Below are 23,496 nucleotides of genomic sequence, written 5' to 3' on the forward strand. Positions count from 1 at the left end.
TACCTGCACAGGTGTGCTGGCTACTCAAATGATCCAATTAAGGAGGCCATTTAGTCAGCAGCAGCAGAAGTCCTGTGCCTGGACGCTCCAACAGGGGCCAGACACAAGCAGAAGCAGAAGCAGCAGAAGCAGCAGCAGCACCACCTTTTGTTTTTTGGCTGCAGCAGCAGCAAGGCCCACAGGGCTGGCTAGCTGGCTAGCCAGCAAGCAGGTAGCAATGAAAGTAGGAATCTTTCTTTTTAACCCTGTAAGGGGGTGGTGCACTGTACCCGAAGATACTGCCATATCGGGTCAATGCATAGGGCGACGGAAGCAAGCTTCGAAATCGGCCCCCGTTCTCAAAAATCCATTTAATATATGGTCCCCAGATAGGGGACGTATCAGATATTAAACTGATAAGAACAGATACTACACTTGATCTTAGCCAAAAGGCCGAGAAGCGATAACCGTGAAAGGGGCGGGCCCAACAAGGTCCCCTTCATGGGCACTATCACTGCTTGCTGTCAGGGAGGCTGCCAGACAATTTTCCATGCACACTCTGGGCTGGGGGGCAGTCAACCACCAGTACACACAGCAGAACCTAAACCCATACCATTATTGCTAAGCAGCAAGACAGGGGCCCATTGCACTCCCACGGGGCCTTTTTAAATGCAATCCATAACCCGGATTTGCCAGGAACCCTTCTTACTCCTCCTACTTGCATGTGACACTGGGCTTAGGATCTGCATAGGAAACACACACACAAGCACACACCTACCTTTGTTGCCTGCAGATGCCTCCTTGGCTGTCCCCAAACGGTATCAAACCAACACCCACGGGAAGCTGTAAGCATAGAGGACATGCCTGCACCCCATTGGACTTACCTGTGTGGGTTAAATCCGGGTTATTTGACAACCTATGGCGGTGATGGTTCTGCTCAGGCAGAGCAGTGCTGATGCTCCTCATAAAGCTGTCGCTGCTGTGAAGGTTCTAGGTGACATCACAAATCCCTATGGTTACATACACAACAAAGCTGGGTTGTTGTTGTTTACACTCTGCAAGGCCTGTGGAAGTGAGTGACATCATAGCACTGTAGTTCTGAGGGTTCAAGATGGATGCAACAATCTCCTGTTGCTTCTATGAAGGCCGTAATAGACGACATCACCAAACAGCTCCATAGTCACATACACAGCAAAGGAGAGATGTTGTTTACACCTAGTGATGTCAGTGGTATTGAGTGACATCACAGCACAGTGCTAAGGCTCCTGGGCCTGGACACAGCAGCGGCTGCAATATCTCAACGGAGAATACGTTTATATCTATGTGTGTGTGTGCGCATATATATATATATATATATATATATATATATATATATATATATATATATTTCTCCGCCGAAATCACTTTTAAACCCATTTCCACCTTTTTTTCCCTTCTCTTCCTCTTACTTTTTTTTCACGTTTTTTTACGTTTTTCTCCTTTTCGCCTCTTTTCTGGGCGTATTATTCTTCTTTTTCTTCTTTTTTTTCGTCTAATGCATACCCCATCAGTGCAGCAATGCTTATTCAATACCGCCAGCAGATGGAGACACTGGGGGATAATTTTCTAAGGATTTATACTGATTTTTCCTGTCTGAATTTGTCGCACAGAAAGTTGCAGGCCAAATATGTGTGACATTTCTGCGACTTTAGCTTCTAGAGCATTTTTACAACATTATACATAGGTGCTGAATACATAAAAAGCGACTGTTCAGCGACAGACAAGTCGCATCGGCTGAAAGTAGGCCAGAATGTCAGTCCATGTTGGAGCAGGTTTAGATACAGTCTAAAGCATAGATCTCAAAGTCTGTGCACAGAATTTAGCAAGGGCCTCGCACCTTCTGATGCATCAGGTAGGTGCACAATAGCATAGCCTAACCCTCTGTACTTTGGTCTATATTGATGCGGGACATAGACAGCCAGCTGATGACCAATCCATTAGTGCAATGGATGGCTGGAAGCATTTGTCTTTGCCTTTGCAATACCACAGAAGCAATGCATGGTCAATGTACAGCAATGACACACCTGTGTGAACAGCCAGGAGACCCCCCCCATGTTATGTTACATAGTTACATAGTTAGTACGGTCGAAAAAAGACATATGTCCATCAAGTTCAACCAGGGAATTAAGGGGTAGGGGTGTGGCGCGATATTGGGGATGGGATGAGATTTTATATTTCTTCATAAGCATTAATCTTATTTTGTCAATTAGGAACATTCAGCACCCACCCGCTATCAAGGCAGCTGCCTATCATGTCATGCCCTACCTGCACAGGTGTGCTGGCTACTCAAATGATCCAATTAAGGAGGCCATTTAGTCAGCAGCAGCAGAAGTCCTGTGCCTGGACGCTCCAACAGGGGCCAGACACAAGCAGAAGCAGAAGCAGCAGAAGCAGCAGCAGCACCACCTTTTGTTTTTTGGCTGCAGCAGCAGCAAGGCCCACAGGGCTGGCTAGCTGGCTAGCCAGCAAGCAGGTAGCAATGAAAGTAGGAATCTTTCTTTTTAACCCTGTAAGGGGGTGGTGCACTGTACCCGAAGATACTGCCATATCGGGTCAATGCATAGGGCGACGGAAGCAAGCTTCGAAATCGGCCCCCGTTCTCAAAAATCCATTTAATATATGGTCCCCAGATAGGGGACGTATCAGATATTAAACTGATAAGAACAGATACTACACTTGATCTTAGCCAAAAGGCCGAGAAGCGATAACCGTGAAAGGGGCGGGCCCAACAAGGTCCCCTTCATGGGCACTATCACTGCTTGCTGTCAGGGAGGCTGCCAGACAATTTTCCATGCACACTCTGGGCTGGGGGGCAGTCAACCACCAGTACACACAGCAGAACCTAAACCCATACCATTATTGCTAAGCAGCAAGACAGGGGCCCATTGCACTCCCACGGGGCCTTTTTAAATGCAATCCATAACCCGGATTTGCCAGGAACCCTTCTTACTCCTCCTACTTGCATGTGACACTGGGCTTAGGATCTGCATAGGAAACACACACACAAGCACACACCTACCTTTGTTGCCTGCAGATGCCTCCTTGGCTGTCCCCAAACGGTATCAAACCAACACCCACGGGAAGCTGTAAGCATAGAGGACATGCCTGCACCCCATTGGACTTACCTGTGTGGGTTAAATCCGGGTTATTTGACAACCTATGGCGGTGATGGTTCTGCTCAGGCAGAGCAGTGCTGATGCTCCTCATAAAGCTGTCGCTGCTGTGAAGGTTCTAGGTGACATCACAAATCCCTATGGTTACATACACAACAAAGCTGGGTTGTTGTTGTTTACACTCTGCAAGGCCTGTGGAAGTGAGTGACATCATAGCACTGTAGTTCTGAGGGTTCAAGATGGATGCAACAATCTCCTGTTGCTTCTATGAAGGCCGTAATAGACGACATCACCAAACAGCTCCATAGTCACATACACAGCAAAGGAGAGATGTTGTTTACACCTAGTGATGTCAGTGGTATTGAGTGACATCACAGCACAGTGCTAAGGCTCCTGGGCCTGGACACAGCAGCGGCTGCAATATCTCAACGGAGAATACGTTTATATCTATGTGTGTGTGTGCGCATATATATATATATATATATATATATATATATATATATATATATATTTCTCCGCCGAAATCACTTTTAAACCCATTTCCACCTTTTTTTCCCTTCTCTTCCTCTTACTTTTTTTTCACGTTTTTTTACGTTTTTCTCCTTTTCGCCTCTTTTCTGGGCGTATTATTCTTCTTTTTCTTCTTTTTTTTCGTCTAATGCATACCCCATCAGTGCAGCAATGCTTATTCAATACCGCCAGCAGATGGAGACACTGGGGGATAATTTTCTAAGGATTTATACTGATTTTTCCTGTCTGAATTTGTCGCACAGAAAGTTGCAGGCCAAATATGTGTGACATTTCTGCGACTTTAGCTTCTAGAGCATTTTTACAACATTATACATAGGTGCTGAATACATAAAAAGCGACTGTTCAGCGACAGACAAGTCGCATCGGCTGAAAGTAGGCCAGAATGTCAGTCCATGTTGGAGCAGGTTTAGATACAGTCTAAAGCATAGATCTCAAAGTTTGTGCACAGAATTTAGCAAGGGCCTCGCACCTTCTGATGCATCAGGTAGGTGCACAATAGCATAGCCTAACCCTCTGTACTTTGGTCTATATTGATGCGGGACATAGACAGCCAGCTGATGACCAATCCATTAGTGCAATGGATGGCTGGAAGCATTTGTCTTTGCCTTTGCAATACCACAGAAGCAATGCATGGTCAATGTACAGCAATGACACACCTGTGTGAACAGCCAGGAGACCCCCCCCATGTTATGTTACATAGTTACATAGTTAGTACGGTCGAAAAAAGACATATGTCCATCAAGTTCAACCAGGGAATTAAGGGGTAGGGGTGTGGCGCGATATTGGGGAAGGGATGAGATTTTATATTTCTTCATAAGCATTAATCTTATTTTGTCAATTAGGAACATTCAGCACCCACCCGCTATCAAGGCAGCTGCCTATCATGTCATGCCCTACCTGCACAGGTGTGCTGGCTACTCAAATGATCCAATTAAGGAGGCCATTTAGTCAGCAGCAGCAGAAGTCCTGTGCCTGGACGCTCCAACAGGGGCCAGACACAAGCAGAAGCAGAAGCAGCAGAAGCAGCAGCAGCACCACCTTTTGTTTTTTGGCTGCAGCAGCAGCAAGGCCCACAGGGCTGGCTAGCTGGCTAGCCAGCAAGCAGGTAGCAATGAAAGTAGGAATCTTTCTTTTTAACCCTGTAAGGGGGTGGTGCACTGTACCCGAAGATACTGCCATATCGGGTCAATGCATAGGGCGACGGAAGCAAGCTTCGAAATCGGCCCCCGTTCTCAAAAATCCATTTAATATATGGTCCCCAGATAGGGGACGTATCAGATATTAAACTGATAAGAACAAATACTACACTTGATCTTAGCCAAAAGGCCGAGAAGCGATAACCGTGAAAGGGGCGGGCCCAACAAGGTCCCCTTCATGGGCACTATCACTGCTTGCTGTCAGGGAGGCTGCCAGACAATTTTCCATGCACACTCTGGGCTGGGGGGCAGTCAACCACCAGTACACACAGCAGAACCTAAACCCATACCATTATTGCTAAGCAGCAAGACAGGGGCCCATTGCACTCCCACGGGGCCTTTTTAAATGCAATCCATAACCCGGATTTGCCAGGAACCCTTCTTACTCCTCCTACTTGCATGTGACACTGGGCTTAGGATCTGCATAGGAAACACACACACAAGCACACACCTACCTTTGTTGCCTGCAGATGCCTCCTTGGCTGTCCCCAAACGGTATCAAACCAACACCCACGGGAAGCTGTAAGCATAGAGGACATGCCTGCACCCCATTGGACTTACCTGTGTGGGTTAAATCCGGGTTATTTGACAACCTATGGCGGTGATGGTTCTGCTCAGGCAGAGCAGTGCTGATGCTCCTCATAAAGCTGTCGCTGCTGTGAAGGTTCTAGGTGACATCACAAATCCCTATGGTTACATACACAACAAAGCTGGGTTGTTGTTGTTTACACTCTGCAAGGCCTGTGGAAGTGAGTGACATCATAGCACTGTAGTTCTGAGGGTTCAAGATGGATGCAACAATCTCCTGTTGCTTCTATGAAGGCCATAATAGACGACATCACCAAACAGCTCCATAGTCACATACACAGCAAAGGAGAGATGTTGTTTACACCTAGTGATGTCAGTGGTATTGAGTGACATCACAGCACAGTGCTAAGGCTCCTGGGCCTGGACACAGCAGCGGCTGCAATATCTCAACGGAGAATACGTTTATATCTATGTGTGTGTGTGCGCGTATATATATATATATTTCTCCGCCGAAATCACTTTTAAACCCATTTCCACCTTTTTTTCCCTTCTCTTCCTCTTACTTTTTTTTCACGTTTTTTTACGTTTTTCTCCTTTTCGCCTCTTTTCTGGGCGTATTATTCTTCTTTTTCTTCTTTTTTTTCGTCTAATGCATACCCCATCAGTGCAGCAATGCTTATTCAATACCGCCAGCAGATGGAGACACTGGGGGATAATTTTCTAAGGATTTATACTGATTTTTCCTGTCTGAATTTGTCGCACAGAAATTTGCAGGCCAAATATGTGTGACATTTCTGCGACTTTAGCTTCTAGAGCATTTTTACAACATTATACATAGGTGCTGAATACATAAAAAGCGACTGTTCAGCGACAGACAAGTCGCATCGGCTGAAAGTAGGCCAGAATGTCAGTCCATGTTGGAGCAGGTTTAGATACAGTCTAAAGCATAGATCTCAAAGTCTGTGCACAGAATTTAGCAAGGGCCTCGCACCTTCTGATGCATCAGGTAGGTGCACAATAGCATAGCCTAACCCTCTGTACTTTGGTCTATATTGATGCGGGACATAGACAGCCAGCTGATGACCAATCCATTAGTGCAATGGATGGCTGGAAGCATTTGTCTTTGCCTTTGCAATACCACAGAAGCAATGCATGGTCAATGTACAGCAATGACACACCTGTGTGAACAGCCAGGAGACCCCCCCCATGTTATGTTACATAGTTACATAGTTAGTACGGTCGAAAAAAGACATATGTCCATCAAGTTCAACCAGGGAATTAAGGGGTAGGGGTGTGGCGCGATATTGGGGAAGGGATGAGATTTTATATTTCTTCATAAGCATTAATCTTATTTTGTCAATTAGGAACATTCAGCACCCACCCGCTATCAAGGCAGCTGCCTATCATGTCATGCCCTACCTGCACAGGTGTGCTGGCTACTCAAATGATCCAATTAAGGAGGCCATTTAGTCAGCAGCAGCAGAAGTCCTGTGCCTGGACGCTCCAACAGGGGCCAGACACAAGCAGAAGCAGCAGAAGCAGCAGCAGCACCACCTTTTGTTTTTTGGCTGCAGCAGCAGCAAGGCCCACAGGGCTGGCTAGCTGGCTAGCCAGCAAGCAGGTAGCAATGAAAGTAGGAATCTTTCTTTTTAACCCTGTAAGGGGGTGGTGCACTGTACCCGAAGATACTGCCATATCGGGTCAATGCATAGGGCGACGGAAGCAAGCTTCGAAATCGGCCCCCGTTCTCAAAAATCCATTTAATATATGGTCCCCAGATAGGGGACGTATCAGATATTAAACTGATAAGAACAGATACTACACTTGATCTTAGCCAAAAGGCCGAGAAGCGATAACCGTGAAAGGGGCGGGCCCAACAAGGTCCCCTTCATGGGCACTATCACTGCTTGCTGTCAGGGAGGCTGCCAGACAATTTTCCATGCACACTCTGGGCTGGGGGGCAGTCAACCACCAGTACACACAGCAGAACCTAAACCCATACCATTATTGCTAAGCAGCAAGACAGGGGCCCATTGCACTCCCACGGGGCCTTTTTAAATGCAATCCATAACCCGGATTTGCCAGGAACCCTTCTTACTCCTCCTACTTGCATGTGACACTGGGCTTAGGATCTGCATAGGAAACACACACACAAGCACACACCTACCTTTGTTGCCTGCAGATGCCTCCTTGGCTGTCCCCAAACGGTATCAAACCAACACCCACGGGAAGCTGTAAGCATAGAGGACATGCCTGCACCCCATTGGACTTACCTGTGTGGGTTAAATCCGGGTTATTTGACAACCTATGGCGGTGATGGTTCTGCTCAGGCAGAGCAGTGCTGATGCTCCTCATAAAGCTGTCGCTGCTGTGAAGGTTCTAGGTGACATCACAAATCCCTATGGTTACATACACAACAAAGCTGGGTTGTTGTTGTTTACACTCTGCAAGGCCTGTGGAAGTGAGTGACATCATAGCACTGTAGTTCTGAGGGTTCAAGATGGATGCAACAATCTCCTGTTGCTTCTATGAAGGCCGTAATAGACGACATCACCAAACAGCTCCATAGTCACATACACAGCAAAGGAGAGATGTTGTTTACACCTAGTGATGTCAGTGGTATTGAGTGACATCACAGCACAGTGCTAAGGCTCCTGGGCCTGGACACAGCAGCGGCTGCAATATCTCAACGGAGAATACGTTTATATCTATGTGTGTGTGTGCGCATATATATATATATATATATATATATATATATATATATATATATATATTTCTCCGCCGAAATCACTTTTAAACCCATTTCCACCTTTTTTTCCCTTCTCTTCCTCTTACTTTTTTTTCACGTTTTTTTACGTTTTTCTCCTTTTCGCCTCTTTTCTGGGCGTATTATTCTTCTTTTTCTTCTTTTTTTTCGTCTAATGCATACCCCATCAGTGCAGCAATGCTTATTCAATACCGCCAGCAGATGGAGACACTGGGGGATAATTTTCTAAGGATTTATACTGATTTTTCCTGTCTGAATTTGTCGCACAGAAAGTTGCAGGCCAAATATGTGTGACATTTCTGCGACTTTAGCTTCTAGAGCATTTTTACAACATTATACATAGGTGCTGAATACATAAAAAGCGACTGTTCAGCGACAGACAAGTCGCATCGGCTGAAAGTAGGCCAGAATGTCAGTCCATGTTGGAGCAGGTTTAGATACAGTCTAAAGCATAGATCTCAAAGTCTGTGCACAGAATTTAGCAAGGGCCTCGCACCTTCTGATGCATCAGGTAGGTGCACAATAGCATAGCCTAACCCTCTGTACTTTGGTCTATATTGATGCGGGACATAGACAGCCAGCTGATGACCAATCCATTAGTGCAATGGATGGCTGGAAGCATTTGTCTTTGCCTTTGCAATACCACAGAAGCAATGCATGGTCAATGTACAGCAATGACACACCTGTGTGAACAGCCAGGAGACCCCCCCCATGTTATGTTACATAGTTACATAGTTAGTACGGTCGAAAAAAGACATATGTCCATCAAGTTCAACCAGGGAATTAAGGGGTAGGGGTGTGGCGCGATATTGGGGAAGGGATGAGATTTTATATTTCTTCATAAGCATTAATCTTATTTTGTCAATTAGGAACATTCAGCACCCACCCGCTATCAAGGCAGCTGCCTATCATGTCATGCCCTACCTGCACAGGTGTGCTGGCTACTCAAATGATCCAATTAAGGAGGCCATTTAGTCAGCAGCAGCAGAAGTCCTGTGCCTGGACGCTCCAACAGGGGCCAGACACAAGCAGAAGCAGAAGCAGCAGAAGCAGAAGCAGCAGAAGCAGCAGCAGCAAGGCCCACAGGGCTGGCTAGCTGGCTAGCCAGCAAGCAGGTAGCAATGAAAGTAGGAATCTTTCTTTTTAACCCTGTAAGGGGGTGGTGCACTGTACCCGAAGATACTGCCATATCGGGTCAATGCATAGGGCGACGGAAGCAAGCTTCGAAATCGGCCCCCGTTCTCAAAAATCCATTTAATATATGGTCCCCAGATAGGGGACGTATCAGATATTAAACTGATAAGAACAGATACTACACTTGATCTTAGCCAAAAGGCCGAGAAGCGATAACCGTGAAAGGGGCGGGCCCAACAAGGTCCCCTTCATGGGCACTATCACTGCTTGCTGTCAGGGAGGCTGCCAGACAATTTTCCATGCACACTCTGGGCTGGGGGGCAGTCAACCACCAGTACACACAGCAGAACCTAAACCCATACCATTATTGCTAAGCAGCAAGACAGGGGCCCATTGCACTCCCACTGGGCCTTTTTAAATGCAATCCATAACCCGGATTTGCCAGGAACCCTTCTTACTCCTCCTACTTGCATGTGACACTGGGCTTAGGATCTGCATAGGAAACACACACACAAGCACACACCTACCTTTGTTGCCTGCAGATGCCTCCTTGGCTGTCCCCAAACGGTATCAAACCAACACCCACGGGAAGCTGTAAGCATAGAGGACATGCCTGCACCCCATTGGACTTACCTGTGTGGGTTAAATCCGGGTTATTTGACAACCTATGGCGGTGATGGTTCTGCTCAGGCAGAGCAGTGCTGATGCTCCTCATAAAGCTGTCGCTGCTGTGAAGGTTCTAGGTGACATCACAAATCCCTATGGTTACATACACAACAAAGCTGGGTTGTTGTTGTTTACACTCTGCAAGGCCTGTGGAAGTGAGTGACATCATAGCACTGTAGTTCTGAGGGTTCAAGATGGATGCAACAATCTCCTGTTGCTTCTATGAAGGCCGTAATAGACGACATCACCAAACAGCTCCATAGTCACATACACAGCAAAGGAGAGATGTTGTTTACACCTAGTGATGTCAGTGGTATTGAGTGACATCACAGCACAGTGCTAAGGCTCCTGGGCCTGGACACAGCAGCGGCTGCAATATCTCAACGGAGAATACGTTTATATCTATGTGTGTGTGTGCGCATATATATATATATATATATATATATATATATATATATATATTTCTCCGCCGAAATCACTTTTAAACCCATTTCCACCTTTTTTTCCCTTCTCTTCCTCTTACTTTTTTTTCACATTTTTTTACGTTTTTCTCCTTTTCGCCTCTTTTCTGGGCGTATTATTCTTCTTTTTCTTCTTTTTTTTCGTCTAATGCATACCCCATCAGTGCAGCAATGCTTATTCAATACCGCCAGCAGATGGAGACACTGGGGGATAATTTTCTAAGGATTTATACTGATTTTTCCTGTCTGAATTTGTCGCACAGAAAGTTGCAGGCCAAATATGTGTGACATTTCTGCGACTTTAGCTTCTAGAGCATTTTTACAACATTATACATAGGTGCTGAATACATAAAAAGCGACTGTTCAGCGACAGACAAGTCGCATCGGCTGAAAGTAGGCCAGAATGTCAGTCCATGTTGGAGCAGGTTTAGATACAGTCTAAAGCATAGATCTCAAAGTCTGTGCACAGAATTTAGCAAGGGCCTCGCACCTTCTGATGCATCAGGTAGGTGCACAATAGCATAGCCTAACCCTCTGTACTTTGGTCTATATTGATGCGGGACATAGACAGCCAGCTGATGACCAATCCATTAGTGCAATGGATGGCTGGAAGCATTTGTCTTTGCCTTTGCAATACCACAGAAGCAATGCATGGTCAATGTACAGCAATGACACACCTGTGTGAACAGCCAGGAGACCCCCCCCATGTTATGTTACATAGTTACATAGTTAGTACGGTCGAAAAAAGACATATGTCCATCAAGTTCAACCAGGGAATTAAGGGGTAGGGGTGTGGCGCGATATTGGGGAAGGGATGAGATTTTATATTTCTTCATAAGCATTAATCTTATTTTGTCAATTAGGAACATTCAGCACCCACCCGCTATCAAGGCAGCTGCCTATCATGTCATGCCCTACCTGCACAGGTGTGCTGGCTACTCAAATGATCCAATTAAGGAGGCCATTTAGTCAGCAGCAGCAGAAGTCCTGTGCCTGGACGCTCCAACAGGGGCCAGACACAAGCAGAAGCAGAAGCAGCAGAAGCAGCAGCAGCACCACCTTTTGTTTTTTGGCTGCAGCAGCAGCAAGGCCCACAGGGCTGGCTAGCTGGCTAGCCAGCAAGCAGGTAGCAATGAAAGTAGGAATCTTTCTTTTTAACCCTGTAAGGGGGTGGTGCACTGTACCCGAAGATACTGCCATATCGGGTCAATGCATAGGGCGACGGAAGCAAGCTTCGAAATCGGCCCCCGTTCTCAAAAATCCATTTAATATATGGTCCCCAGATAGGGGACGTATCAGATATTAAACTGATAAGAACAGATACTACACTTGATCTTAGCCAAAAGGCCGAGAAGCGATAACCGTGAAAGGGGCGGGCCCAACAAGGTCCCCTTCATGGGCACTATCACTGCTTGCTGTCAGGGAGGCTGCCAGACAATTTTCCATGCACACTCTGGGCTGGGGGGCAGTCAACCACCAGTACACACAGCAGAACCTAAACCCATACCATTATTGCTAAGCAGCAAGACAGGGGCCCATTGCACTCCCACGGGGCCTTTTTAAATGCAATCCATAACCCGGATTTGCCAGGAACCCTTCTTACTCCTCCTACTTGCATGTGACACTGGGCTTAGGATCTGCATAGGAAACACACACACAAGCACACACCTACCTTTGTTGCCTGCAGATGCCTCCTTGGCTGTCCCCAAACGGTATCAAACCAACACCCACGGGAAGCTGTAAGCATAGAGGACATGCCTGCACCCCATTGGACTTACCTGTGTGGGTTAAATCCGGGTTATTTGACAACCTATGGCGGTGATGGTTCTGCTCAGGCAGAGCAGTGCTGATGCTCCTCATAAAGCTGTCGCTGCTGTGAAGGTTCTAGGTGACATCACAAATCCCTATGGTTACATACACAACAAAGCTGGGTTGTTGTTGTTTACACTCTGCAAGGCCTGTGGAAGTGAGTGACATCATAGCACTGTAGTTCTGAGGGTTCAAGATGGATGCAACAATCTCCTGTTGCTTCTATGAAGGCCGTAATAGACGACATCACCAAACAGCTCCATAGTCACATACACAGCAAAGGAGAGATGTTGTTTACACCTAGTGATGTCAGTGGTATTGAGTGACATCACAGCACAGTGCTAAGGCTCCTGGGCCTGGACACAGCAGCGGCTGCAATATCTCAACGGAGAATACGTTTATATCTATGTGTGTGTGTGCGCATATATATATATATATATATATATATATATATATATATATATATATATATTTCTCCGCCGAAATCACTTTTAAACCCATTTCCACCTTTTTTTCCCTTCTCTTCCTCTTACTTTTTTTTCACGTTTTTTTACGTTTTTCTCCTTTTCGCCTCTTTTCTGGGCGTATTATTCTTCTTTTTCTTCTTTTTTTTCGTCTAATGCATACCCCATCAGTGCAGCAATGCTTATTCAATACCGCCAGCAGATGGAGACACTGGGGGATAATTTTCTAAGGATTTATACTGATTTTTCCTGTCTGAATTTGTCGCACAGAAAGTTGCAGGCCAAATATGTGTGACATTTCTGCGACTTTAGCTTCTAGAGCATTTTTACAACATTATACATAGGTGCTGAATACATAAAAAGCGACTGTTCAGCGACAGACAAGTCGCATCGGCTGAAAGTAGGCCAGAATGTCAGTCCATGTTGGAGCAGGTTTAGATACAGTCTAAAGCATAGATCTCAAAGTCTGTGCACAGAATTTAGCAAGGGCCTCGCACCTTCTGATGCATCAGGTAGGTGCACAATAGCATAGCCTAACCCTCTGTACTTTGGTCTATATTGATGCGGGACATAGACAGCCAGCTGATGACCAATCCATTAGTGCAATGGATGGCTGGAAGCATTTGTCTTTGCCTTTGCAATACCACAGAAGCAATGCATGGTCAATGTACAGCAATGACACACCTGTGTGAACAGCCAGGAGACCCCCCCCATGTTATGTTACATAGTTACATAGTTAGTACGGTCGAAAAAAGACATATGTCCATCAAGTTCAACCAGGGAATTAAGGGGTAGGGGTGTGGCGCGATATTGGGGAAGGGATGAGATTTTATATTTCTTCATAAGCATTAATCTTATTTTGTCAATTAGGAACATTCAGCACCCACCCGCTATCAAGGCAGCTGCCTATCATGTCATGCCCTACCTGCACAGGTGTGCTGGCTACTCAAATGATCCAATTAAGGAGGCCATTTAGTCAGCAGCAGCAGAAGTCCTGTGCCTGGACGCTCCAACAGCGGCCAGACACAAGCAGAAGCAGAAGCAGCAGAAGCAGCAGCAGCACCACCTTTTGTTTTTTGGCTGCAGCAGCAGCAAGGCCCACAGGGCTGGCTAGCTGGCTAGCCAGCAAGCAGGTAGCAATGAAAGTAGGAATCTTTCTTTTTAACCCTGTAAGGGGGTGGTGCACTGTACCCGAAGATACTGCCATATCGGGTCAATGCATAGGGCGACGGAAGCAAGCTTCGAAATCGGCCCCCGTTCTCAAAAATCCATTTAATATATGGTCCCCAGATAGGGGACGTATCAGATATTAAACTGATAAGAACAGATACTACACTTGATCTTAGCCAAAAGGCCGAGAAGCGATAACCGTGAAAGGGGCGGGCCCAACAAGGTCCCCTTCATGGGCACTATCACTGCTTGCTGTCAGGGAGGCTGCCAGACAATTTTCCATGCACACTCTGGGCTGGGGGGCAGTCAACCACCAGTACACACAGCAGAACCTAAACCCATACCATTATTGCTAAGCAGCAAGACAGGGGCCCATTGCACTCCCACGGGGCCTTTTTAAATGCAATCCATAACCCGGATTTGCCAGGAACCCTTCTTACTCCTCCTACTTGCATGTGACACTGGGCTTAGGATCTGCATAGGAAACACACACACAAGCACACACCTACCTTTGTTGCCTGCAGATGCCTCCTTGGCTGTCCCCAAACGGTATCAAACCAACACCCACGGGAAGCTGTAAGCATAGAGGACATGCCTGCACCCCATTGGACTTACCTGTGTGGGTTAAATCCGGGTTATTTGACAACCTATGGCGGTGATGGTTCTGCTCAGGCAGAGCAGTGCTGATGCTCCTCATAAAGCTGTCGCTGCTGTGAAGGTTCTAGGTGACATCACAAATCCCTATGGTTACATACACAACAAAGCTGGGTTGTTGTTGTTTACACTCTGCAAGGCCTGTGGAAGTGAGTGACATCATAGCACTGTAGTTCTGAGGGTTCAAGATGGATGCAACAATCTCCTGTTGCTTCTATGAAGGCCGTAATAGACGACATCACCAAACAGCTCCATAGTCACATACACAGCAAAGGAGAGATGTTGTTTACACCTAGTGATGTCAGTGGTATTGAGTGACATCACAGCACAGTGCTAAGGCTCCTGGGCCTGGACACAGCAGCGGCTGCAATATCTCAACGGAGAATACGTTTATATCTATGTGTGTGTGTGCGCATATATATATATATATATATATATATATATATATATATATATATATCTCCGCCGAAATCACTTTTAAACCCATTTCCACCTTTTTTTCCCTTCTCTTCCTCTTACTTTTTTTTCACGTTTTTTTACGTTTTTCTCCTTTTCGCCTCTTTTCTGGGCGTATTATTCTTCTTTTTCTTCTTTTTTTTCGTCTAATGCATACCCCATCAGTGCAGCAATGCTTATTCAATACCGCCAGCAGATGGAGACACTGGGGGATAATTTTCTAAGGATTTATACTGATTTTTCCTGTCTGAATTTGTCGCACAGAAAGTTGCAGGCCAAATATGTGTGACATTTCTGCGACTTTAGCTTCTAGAGCATTTTTACAACATTATACATAGGTGCTGAATACATAAAAAGCGACTGTTCAGCGACAGACAAGTCGCATCGGCTGAAAGTAGGCCAGAATGTCAGTCCATGTTGGAGCAGGTTTAGATACAGTCTAAAGCATAGATCTCAAAGTCTGTGCACAGAATTTAGCAAGGGCCTCGCACCTTCTGATGCATCAGGTAGGTGCACAATAGCATAGCCTAACCCTCTGTACTTTGGTCTATATTGATGCGGGACATAGACAGCCAGCTGATGACCAATCCATTAGTGCAATGGATGGCTGGAAGCATTTGTCTTTGCCTTTGCAATACCACAGAAGCAATGCATGGTCAATGTACAGCAATGACACACCTGTGTGAACAGCCAGGAGACCCCCCCCATGTTATGTTACATAGTTACATAGTTAGTACGGTCGAAAAAAGACATATGTCCATCAAGTTCAACCAGGGAATTAAGGGGTAGGGGTGTGGCGCGATATTGGGGAAGGGATGAGATTTTATATTTCTTCATAAGCATTAATCTTATTTTGTCAATTAGGAACATTCAGCACCCACCCGCTATCAAGGCAGCTGCCTATCATGTCATGCCCTACCTGCACAGGTGTGCTGGCTACTCAAATGATCCAATTAAGGAGGCCATTTAGTCAGCAGCAGCAGAAGTCCTGTGCCTGGACGCTCCAACAGGGGCCAGACACAAGCAGAAGCAGAAGCAGCAGAAGCAGCAGCAGCAAGGCCCACAGGGCTGGCTAGCTGGCTAGCCAGCAAGCAGGTAGCAATGAAAGTAGGAATCTTTCTTTTTAACCCTGTAAGGGGGTGGTGCACTGTACCCGAAGATACTGCCATATCGGGTCAATGCATAGGGCGACGGAAGCAAGCTTCGAAATCGGCCCCCGTTCTCAAAAATCCATTTAATATATGGTCCCCAGATAGGGGACGTATCAGATATTAAACTGATAAGAACAGATACTACACTTGATCTTAGCCAAAAGGCCGAGAAGCGATAACCGTGAAAGGGGCGGGCCCAACAAGGTCCCCTTCATGGGCACTATCACTGCTTGCTGTCAGGGAGGCTGCCAGACAATTTTCCATGCACACTCTGGGCTGGGGGGCAGTCAACCACCAGTACACACAGCAGAACCTAAACCCATACCATTATTGCTAAGCAGCAAGACAGGGGCCCATTGCACTCCCACGGGGCCTTTTTAAATGCAATCCATAACCCGGATTTGCCAGGAACCCTTCTTACTCCTCCTACTTGCATGTGACACTGGGCTTAGGATCTGCATAGGAAACACACACACAAGCACACACCTACCTTTGTTGCCTGCAGATGCCTCCTTGGCTGTCCCCAAACGGTATCAAACCAACACCCACGGGAAGCTGTAAGCATAGAGGACATGCCTGCACCCCATTGGACTTACCTGTGTGGGTTAAATCCGGGTTATTTGACAACCTATGGCGGTGATGGTTCTGCTCAGGCAGAGCAGTGCTGATGCTCCTCATAAAGCTGTCGCTGCTGTGAAGGTTCTAGGTGACATCACAAATCCCTATGGTTACATACACAACAAAGCTGGGTTGTTGTTGTTTACACTCTGCAAGGCCTGTGGAAGTGAGTGACATCATAGCACTGTAGTTCTGAGGGTTCAAGATGGATGCAACAATCTCCTGTTGCTTCTATGAAGGCCGTAATAGACGACATCACCAAACAGCTCCATAGTCACATACACAGCAAAGGAGAGATGTTGTTTACACCTAGTGATGTCAGTGGTATTGAGTGACATCACAGCACAGTGCTAAGGCTCCTGGGCCTGGACACAGCAGCGGCTGCAATATCTCAACGGAGAATACGTTTATATCTATGTGTGTGTGTGCGCATATATATATATATATATATATATATATATATATATATATATATATTTCTCCGCCGAAATCACTTTTAAACCCATTTCCACCTTTTTTTCCCTTCTCTTCCTCTTACTTTTTTTTCACGTTTTTTTACGTTTTTCTCCTTTTCGCCTCTTTTCTGGGCGTATTATTCTTCTTTTTCTTCTTTTTTTTCGTCTAATGCATACCCCATCAGTGCAGCAATGCTTATTCAATACCGCCAGCAGATGGAGACACTGGGGGATAATTTTCTAAGGATTTATACTGATTTTTCCTGTCTGAATTTGTCGCACAGAAAGTTGCAGGCCAAATATGTGTGACATTTCTGCGACTTTAGCTTCTAGAGCATTTTTACAACATTATACATAGGTGCTGAATACATAAAAAGCGACTGTTCAGCGACAGACAAGTCGCATCGGCTGAAAGTAGGCCAGAATGTCAGTCCATGTTGGAGCAGGTTTAGATACAGTCTAAAGCATAGATCTCAAAGTCTGTGCACAGAATTTAGCAAGGGCCTCGCACCTTCTGATGCATCAGGTAGGTGCACAATAGCATAGCCTAACCCTCTGTACTTTGGTCTATATTGATGCGGGACATAGACAGCCAGCTGATGACCAATCCATTAGTGCAATGGATGGCTGGAAGCATTTGTCTTTGCCTTTGCAATACCACAGAAGCAATGCATGGTCAATGTACAGCAATGACACACCTGTGTGAACAGCCAGGAGACCCCCCCATGTTATGTTACATAGTTACATAGTTAGTACGGTCGAAAAAAGACATATGTCCATCAAGTTCAACCAGGGAATTAAGGGGTAGGGGTGTGGCGCGATATTGGGGAAGGGATGAGATTTTATATTTCTTCATAAGCATTAATCTTATTTTGTCAATTAGGAACATTCAGCACCCACCCGCTATCAAGGCAGCTGCCTATCATGTCATGCCCTACCTGCACAGGTGTGCTGGCTACTCAAATGATCCAATTAAGGAGGCCATTTAGTCAGCAGCAGCAGAAGTCCTGTGCCTGGACGCTCCAACAGGGGCCAGACACAAGCAGAAGCAGAAGCAGCAGAAGCAGCAGCAGCAAGGCCCACAGGGCTGGCTAGCTGGCTAGCCAGCAAGCAGGTAGCAATGAAAGTAGGAATCTTTCTTTTTAACCCTGTAAGGGGGTGGTGCACTGTACCCGAAGATACTGCCATATCGGGTCAATGCATAGGGCGACGGAAGCAAGCTTCGAAATCGGCCCCCGTTCTCAAAAATCCATTTAATATATGGTCCCCAGATAGGGGACGTATCAGATATTAAACTGATAAGAACAGATACTACACTTGATCTTAGCCAAAAGGCCGAGAAGCGATAACCGTGAAAGGGGCGGGCCCAACAAGGTCCCCTTCATGGGCACTATCACTGCTTGCTGTCAGGGAGGCTGCCAGACAATTTTCCATGCACACTCTGGGCTGGGGGGCAGTCAACCACCAGTACACACAGCAGAACCTAAACCCATACCATTATTGCTAAGCAGCAAGACAGGGGCCCATTGCACTCCCACGGGGCCTTTTTAAATGCAATCCATAACCCGGATTTGCCAGGAACCCTTCTTACTCCTCCTACTTGCATGTGACACTGGGCTTAGGATCTGCATAGGAAACACACACACAAGCACACACCTACCTTTGTTGCCTGCAGATGCCTCCTTGGCTGTCCCCAAACGGTATCAAACCAACACCCACGGGAAGCTGTAAGCATAGAGGACATGCCTGCACCCCATTGGACTTACCTGTGTGGGTTAAATCCGGGTTATTTGACAACCTATGGCGGTGATGGTTCTGCTCAGGCAGAGCAGTGCTGATGCTCCTCATAAAGCTGTCGCTGCTGTGAAGGTTCTAGGTGACATCACAAATCCCTATGGTTACATACACAACAAAGCTGGGTTGTTGTTGTTTACACTCTGCAAGGCCTGTGGAAGTGAGTGACATCATAGCACTGTAGTTCTGAGGGTTCAAGATGGATGCAACAATCTCCTGTTGCTTCTATGAAGGCCGTAATAGACGACATCACCAAACAGCTCCATAGTCACATACACAGCAAAGGAGAGATGTTGTTTACACCTAGTGATGTCAGTGGTATTGAGTGACATCACAGCACAGTGCTAAGGCTCCTGGGCCTGGACACAGCAGCGGCTGCAATATCTCAACGGAGAATACGTTTATATCTATGTGTGTGTGTGCGCATATATATATATATATATATATATATATATATATATATATATATATATATATATTTCTCCGCCGAAATCACTTTTAAACCCATTTCCACCTTTTTTTCCCTTCTCTTCCTCTTACTTTTTTTTCACGTTTTTTTACGTTTTTCTCCTTTTCGCCTCTTTTCTGGGCATATTATTCTTCTTTTTCTTCTTTTTTTTCGTCTAATGCATACCCCATCAGTGCAGCAATGCTTATTCAATACCGCCAGCAGATGGAGACACTGGGGGATAATTTTCTAAGGATTTATACTGATTTTTCCTGTCTGAATTTGTCGCACAGAAAGTTGCAGGCCAAATATGTGTGACATTTCTGCGACTTTAGCTTCTAGAGCATTTTTACAACATTATACATAGGTGCTGAATACATAAAAAGCGACTGTTCAGCGACAGACAAGTCGCATCGGCTGAAAGTAGGCCAGAATGTCAGTCCATGTTGGAGCAGGTTTAGATACAGTCTAAAGCATAGATCTCAAAGTCTGTGCACAGAATTTAGCAAGGGCCTCGCACCTTCTGATGCATCAGGTAGGTGCACAATAGCATAGCCTAACCCTCTGTACTTTGGTCTATATTGATGCGGGACATAGACAGCCAGCTGATGACCAATCCATTAGTGCAATGGATGGCTGGAAGCATTTGTCTTTGCCTTTGCAATACCACAGAAGCAATGCATGGTCAATGTACAGCAATGACACACCTGTGTGAACAGCCAGGAGACCCCCCCCCCCATGTTATGTTACATAGTTACATAGTTAGTACGGTCGAAAAAAGACATATGTCCATCAAGTTCAACCAGGGAATTAAGGGGTAGGGGTGTGGCGCGATATTGGGGAAGGGATGAGATTTTATATTTCTTCATAAGCATTAATCTTATTTTGTCAATTAGGAACATTCAGCACCCACCCGCTATCAAGGCAGCTGCCTATCATGTCATGCCCTACCTGCACAGGTGTGCTGGCTACTCAAATGATCCAATTAAGGAGGCCATTTAGTCAGCAGCAGCAGAAGTCCTGTGCCTGGACGCTCCAACAGGGGCCAGACACAAGCAGAAGCAGAAGCAGCAGAAGCAGCAGCAGCACCACCTTTTGTTTTTTGGCTGCAGCAGCAGCAAGGCCCACAGGGCTGGCTAGCTGGCTAGCCAGCAAGCAGGTAGCAATGAAAGTAGGAATCTTTCTTTTTAACCCTGTAAGGGGGTGGTGCACTGTACCCGAAGATACTGCCATATCGGGTCAATGCATAGGGCGACGGAAGCAAGCTTCGAAATCGGCCCCCGTTCTCAAAAATCCATTTAATATATGGTCCCCAGATAGGGGACGTATCAGATATTAAACTGATAAGAACAGATACTACACTTGATCTTAGCCAAAAGGCCGAGAAGCGATAACCGTGAAAGGGGCGGGCCCAACAAGGTCCCCTTCATGGGCACTATCACTGCTTGCTGTCAGGGAGGCTGCCAGACAATTTTCCATGCACACTCTGGGCTGGGGGGCAGTCAACCACCAGTACACACAGCAGAACCTAAACCCATACCATTATTGCTAAGCAGCAAGACAGGGGCCCATTGCACTCCCACGGGGCCTTTTTAAATGCAATCCATAACCCGGATTTGCCAGGAACCCTTCTTACTCCTCCTACTTGCATGTGACACTGGGCTTAGGATCTGCATAGGAAACACACACACAAGCACACACCTACCTTTGTTGCCTGCAGATGCCTCCTTGGCTGTCCCCAAACGGTATCAAACCAACACCCACGGGAAGCTGTAAGCATAGAGGACATGCCTGCACCCCATTGGACTTACCTGTGTGGGTTAAATCCGGGTTATTTGACAACCTATGGCGGTGATGGTTCTGCTCAGGCAGAGCAGTGCTGATGCTCCTCATAAAGCTGTCGCTGCTGTGAAGGTTCTAGGTGACATCACAAATCCCTATGGTTACATACACAACAAAGCTGGGTTGTTGTTGTTTACACTCTGCAAGGCCTGTGGAAGTGAGTGACATCATAGCACTGTAGTTCTGAGGGTTCAAGATGGATGCAACAATCTCCTGTTGCTTCTATGAAGGCCGTAATAGACGACATCACCAAACAGCTCCATAGTCACATACACAGCAAAGGAGAGATGTTGTTTACACCTAGTGATGTCAGTGGTATTGAGTGACATCACAGCACAGTGCTAAGGCTCCTGGGCCTGGACACAGCAGCGGCTGCAATATCTCAACGGAGAATACGTTTATATCTATGTGTGTGTGTGCGCATATATATATATATATATATATATATATATATATATATTTCTCCGCCGAAATCACTTTTAAACCCATTTCCACCTTTTTTTCCCTTCTCTTCCTCTTACTTTTTTTTCACGTTTTTTTACGTTTTTCTCCTTTTCGCCTCTTTTCTGGGCGTATTATTCTTCTTTTTCTTCTTTTTTTTCGTCTAATGCATACCCCATCAGTGCAGCAATGCTTATTCAATACCGCCAGCAGATGGAGACACTGGGGGATAATTTTCTAAGGATTTATACTGATTTTTCCTGTCTGAATTTGTCGCACAGAAAGTTGCAGGCCAAATATGTGTGACATTTCTGCGACTTTAGCTTCTAGAGCATTTTTACAACATTATACATAGGTGCTGAATACATAAAAAGCGACTGTTCAGCGACAGACAAGTCGCATCGGCTGAAAGTAGGCCAGAATGTCAGTCCATGTTGGAGCAGGTTTAGATACAGTCTAAAGCATAGATCTCAAAGTCTGTGCACAGAATTTAGCAAGGGCCTCGCACCTTCTGATGCATCAGGTAGGTGCACAATAGCATAGCCTAACCCTCTGTACTTTGGTCTATATTGATGCGGGACATAGACAGCCAGCTGATGACCAATCCATTAGTGCAATGGATGGCTGGAAGCATTTGTCTTTGCCTTTGCAATACCACAGAAGCAATGCATGGTCAATGTACAGCAATGACACACCTGTGTGAACAGCCAGGAGACCCCCCCCATGTTATGTTACATAGTTACATAGTTAGTACGGTCGAAAAAAGACATATGTCCATCAAGTTCAACCAGGGAATTAAGGGGTAGGGGTGTGGCGCGATATTGGGGAAGGGATGAGATTTTATATTTCTTCATAAGCATTAATCTTATTTTGTCAATTAGGAACATTCAGCACCCACCCGCTATCAAGGCAGCTGCCTATCATGTCATGCCCTACCTGCACAGGTGTGCTGGCTACTCAAATGATCCAATTAAGGAGGCCATTTAGTCAGCAGCAGCAGAAGTCCTGTGCCTGGACGCTCCAACAGCGGCCAGACACAAGCAGAAGCAGAAGCAGCAGAAGCACCACCTTTTGTTTTTTGGCTGCAGCAGCAGCAGCAAGGCCCACAGGGCTGGCTAGCTGGCTAGCCAGCAAGCAGGTAGCAATGAAAGTAGGAATCTTTCTTTTTAACCCTGTAAGGGGGTGGTGCACTGTACCCGAAGATACTGCCATATCGGGTCAATGCATAGGGCGACGGAAGCAAGCTTCGAAATCGGCCCCCGTTCTCAAAAATCCATTTAATATATGGTCCCCAGATAGGGGACGTATCAGATATTAAACTGATAAGAACAGATACTACACTTGATCTTAGCCAAAAGGCCGAGAAGCGATAACCGTGAAAGGGGCGGGCCCAACAAGGTCCCCTTCATGGGCACTATCACTGCTTGCTGTCAGGGAGGCTGCCAGACAATTTTCCATGCACACTCTGGGCTGGGGGGCAGTCAACCACCAGTACACACAGCAGAACCTAAACCCATACCATTATTGCTAAGCAGCAAGACAGGGGCCCATTGCACTCCCACGGGGCCTTTTTAAATGCAATCCATAACCCGGATTTGCCAGGAACCCTTCTTACTCCTCCTACTTGCATGTGACACTGGGCTTAGGATCTGCATAGGAAACACACACACAAGCACACACCTACCTTTGTTGCCTGCAGATGCCTCCTTGGCTGTCCCCAAACGGTATCAAACCAACACCCACGGGAAGCTGTAAGCATAGAGGACATGCCTGCACCCCA

General features: G+C 46.2%; 11 non-coding genes across 11 annotated transcripts; all 11 read right to left on the bottom strand.

Annotated features, from left to right (window-relative positions):
- Nucleotides 1–253: 253 nt before the first annotated feature.
- Nucleotides 254–444, bottom strand: LOC130346968 (U2 spliceosomal RNA). The gene has a single exon (XR_008884993.1). It is a non-coding gene; the product is annotated as a U2 spliceosomal RNA (small nuclear RNA).
- Nucleotides 445–2,533: 2,089 nt separating this feature from the next.
- On the bottom strand, nucleotides 2,534–2,724 carry LOC130346969 (U2 spliceosomal RNA). Its single transcript, XR_008884994.1, has one exon. It is a non-coding gene; the product is annotated as a U2 spliceosomal RNA (small nuclear RNA).
- A 2,085-nt stretch (nucleotides 2,725–4,809) lies between these two features.
- Nucleotides 4,810–5,000, bottom strand: LOC130346985 (U2 spliceosomal RNA). The gene has a single exon (XR_008885008.1). It is a non-coding gene; the product is annotated as a U2 spliceosomal RNA (small nuclear RNA).
- Nucleotides 5,001–7,049: 2,049 nt separating this feature from the next.
- Nucleotides 7,050–7,240, bottom strand: LOC130346970 (U2 spliceosomal RNA). The gene has a single exon (XR_008884995.1). It is a non-coding gene; the product is annotated as a U2 spliceosomal RNA (small nuclear RNA).
- Nucleotides 7,241–9,310: 2,070 nt separating this feature from the next.
- Nucleotides 9,311–9,501, bottom strand: LOC130346972 (U2 spliceosomal RNA). The gene has a single exon (XR_008884997.1). It is a non-coding gene; the product is annotated as a U2 spliceosomal RNA (small nuclear RNA).
- Nucleotides 9,502–11,582: 2,081 nt separating this feature from the next.
- On the bottom strand, nucleotides 11,583–11,773 carry LOC130346974 (U2 spliceosomal RNA). Its single transcript, XR_008884998.1, has one exon. It is a non-coding gene; the product is annotated as a U2 spliceosomal RNA (small nuclear RNA).
- Nucleotides 11,774–13,862: 2,089 nt separating this feature from the next.
- LOC130346975 (U2 spliceosomal RNA) lies at nucleotides 13,863–14,053 on the bottom strand. Its single transcript, XR_008884999.1, has one exon. It is a non-coding gene; the product is annotated as a U2 spliceosomal RNA (small nuclear RNA).
- A 2,051-nt stretch (nucleotides 14,054–16,104) lies between these two features.
- Nucleotides 16,105–16,295, bottom strand: LOC130346976 (U2 spliceosomal RNA). The gene has a single exon (XR_008885000.1). It is a non-coding gene; the product is annotated as a U2 spliceosomal RNA (small nuclear RNA).
- Nucleotides 16,296–18,347: 2,052 nt separating this feature from the next.
- LOC130346977 (U2 spliceosomal RNA) lies at nucleotides 18,348–18,538 on the bottom strand. Its single transcript, XR_008885001.1, has one exon. It is a non-coding gene; the product is annotated as a U2 spliceosomal RNA (small nuclear RNA).
- Nucleotides 18,539–20,634: 2,096 nt separating this feature from the next.
- Nucleotides 20,635–20,825, bottom strand: LOC130346978 (U2 spliceosomal RNA). The gene has a single exon (XR_008885002.1). It is a non-coding gene; the product is annotated as a U2 spliceosomal RNA (small nuclear RNA).
- A 2,071-nt stretch (nucleotides 20,826–22,896) lies between these two features.
- LOC130346979 (U2 spliceosomal RNA) lies at nucleotides 22,897–23,087 on the bottom strand. Its single transcript, XR_008885003.1, has one exon. It is a non-coding gene; the product is annotated as a U2 spliceosomal RNA (small nuclear RNA).
- Nucleotides 23,088–23,496: the final 409 nt, after the last annotated feature.

The sequence above is a fragment of the Hyla sarda genome, unplaced genomic scaffold, assembly GCF_029499605.1.
Source record: "Hyla sarda isolate aHylSar1 unplaced genomic scaffold, aHylSar1.hap1 scaffold_806, whole genome shotgun sequence".
Lineage (NCBI taxonomy): Eukaryota > Metazoa > Chordata > Amphibia > Anura > Hylidae > Hyla > Hyla sarda.